Genomic DNA, 2404 nt, shown 5'->3' with positions numbered 1-2404 from the left:
CCCTGTGGGCTGGGGCAAAGCCGGCCCTGCTCTGGGCTCTGACTCCAGCACAAGCCTCTGCCATAGACCCATCCTGTCCTTAGGTCCGGCTGCAGTGTGGGCTAGCTGAGCCCATCTGCTCAGCTGACCTCAGTTATCCTGACACCAGAGGGGAGCCTCTGTCCCTAGGCAGGCCTCCGCCGGAGAGTGAAGTGCCCTACTGGTGGGATGAACAGGGTGAGGGAAGGAAGTGGCACTGGGGACCTGGTATCCAGACACCTGGCTGCACAACCCCTTGGCGCCCACTCCAGCAAGGCTAGGGTTCCAACCGGTGGCTCTAGGAAAGCTCTTCAAATGTTCATTTTCTCTTTTTTTGTTGTTGTTTTTGGAGAACTCTCTCCTTCCCCCATCACAGTTATGAGGTCCCTTTCTCTGGGAGCCATCCTGGGTGGCCTTGTTTCTTTGCCTCCATGGCACCCTATGGGTCTCCCGTCTGGCCCTGTGTGTCTGTCCCCTACAGGGCCCTGGTCAGCTGTGCAGCAGGCCCAGCACATGGCAGTGTGGGTGCACGCTTGCTGATTCACATTTGTTCCTTAAGCTCTTCTTCCTCCTTCGAGACCCTGCCTGTACACCTTCCTACATCCTCCTCCAGGGTGCCCACTTGGAATTCGCCTCTTCCTTCTCTGTGTCCCACACCCCCCTGGTTGAGCTCTGCTCTCTGTTCTCATTCTGGGGGATACCTATGCTAATGTCATCCTTCCACTGTCCTGCCCTGGCCAAGAGACATGGATACTGCTTCCCTGCCCGGCACGGTGGCCCCGATGCTCCATGTGCATGACAGTGTCCAGAGTCAAGGCTTGAGGACCCCACCCTGCTCTATGACAGAAGGCAGACAATCACCAAATAATAAAAGCATGGCCATAGGATGATACTAGGTATATGTGAGAGTCCTGGAAACTGGGAGAGGCAGTCTTCCTGCTGGAGTGTGGAAGGAGGGGCGCCAGGCAGAGAAGCTTCACTGCTCAGGCAGGAGTGGAGCTGGGTCATGAAAGAGTAGAATTGCACCCGGGGTGAAGTGGGGCAGGGGGCAGGTGGCATAGTGGTGTCCTGTTACCCCACTGCAGTGGGCCTCCGGTTGGAGCCTGCATCAGAAGCCCCTGCAGAGTTGGCTATAGCACAGATCACTGGGTCCCAGGGTTCAGGTGGTTGAATGGGGCTAAGAATGTGCATTTCTAGGGAGTTCCCAGGTGAGGGGACCATATTATGAGAACAACTGTTCTATGTGAACCCAACTCTGATGCAGTGCTAGGGCTGGGAGCTACTTGGGAGCTGTGTCCCCAACTGTGTTCCATAGCATCCTCTTTTTATGGTCCCCAACAAAGAGTTTTGTGGTCAAATGTGTGTTGTCTGTGGCATGCCCAAACCTCGCTCTTGGAGATTCAAGGCATACTTGGATACAATGGAAGTCTCGGTGAGTCCTGCGGTAATGAATTAGACTTCTTTCAATTCAGCGTTTTCCAGAGCTATTTAAAAATGAAACACTCTTTGGCTTCATCCCTTCTGCCCTGGAGGGGGGCTCTACCCGGCATCAGTCTGAGAAGCTGCTCCAGGACTGCATCTGTCCCCCGCCCCCTTGTGGTTGTTGGAGTCTGCAGGCAAGACCAACCTTCCTCGCTCTTGCATTCCCTATGAGACCCAATGAAGTGACATCCCAGGCTTTGTGAGTTTGTGTTTGCATGAGCTGTGGGCTGTCTCTCACCCAATGCCTTAGGCATCTTCCAGACTCTTCCCCACTCCCTTCTGTGGCTTTGTCTCTGGGGCTCTGGGGCACTCCTGTCAGGGGTACACACGAAGAGGGAGAACACCTAATGTCTGGCAAGGTTGGGAGATGCCCCACCAGAGTATGGGCTTCCCGAGGTCAGAACCCAGTCCACTGCTTGATCCTCAGCCCCAGCTCACTGTCTTGCACACAGTAGGTGCTCAACTAATGCTTGTGGCAGAGGTTGAACTGCATTGACTCAGTCTGTCCTTCTTTCCCACAAATACATGAGAGCTGGCCCTTAGTGAAAATCAGCAAGGACTGCTCAGGGGCACACATGATCCTGGGATGTGTGCAGAGTTCAGCTGGCGCAGACGCGCTCAGAAATTGAGTCTTCCAGGAGCCCCATAGTCTTACATTCTGGAAGCAGGGGAGAGCTGTGCCCTTAGAAGCTGTGCCCTTGGGAGGGGCCAAGGCTATGCAGGGGCTGCAATTCAGTGGACATTGAACTTTTTTGGAGGCAGGCTCCCAGCAGGCTCCTGGACACATGGATCTCTGCAGACTCCCCAGGCTTCTGGGTTATGAGGGGCGGGTCCCAGATGAGGCTGAACTCTGGAGGGCAACTGTGTCTCTATACTGCCCGACCAGTGGAGTGTGGAGCAGAGC

Source organism: Chlorocebus sabaeus, unplaced genomic scaffold, assembly GCF_047675955.1.
Source record: "Chlorocebus sabaeus isolate Y175 unplaced genomic scaffold, mChlSab1.0.hap1 unalloc_scaffold_536, whole genome shotgun sequence".
NCBI lineage: Eukaryota > Metazoa > Chordata > Mammalia > Primates > Cercopithecidae > Chlorocebus > Chlorocebus sabaeus.
The sequence above is the reverse complement of the archived record's forward strand: the minus strand, read 5'-3'. Positions refer to the sequence as shown.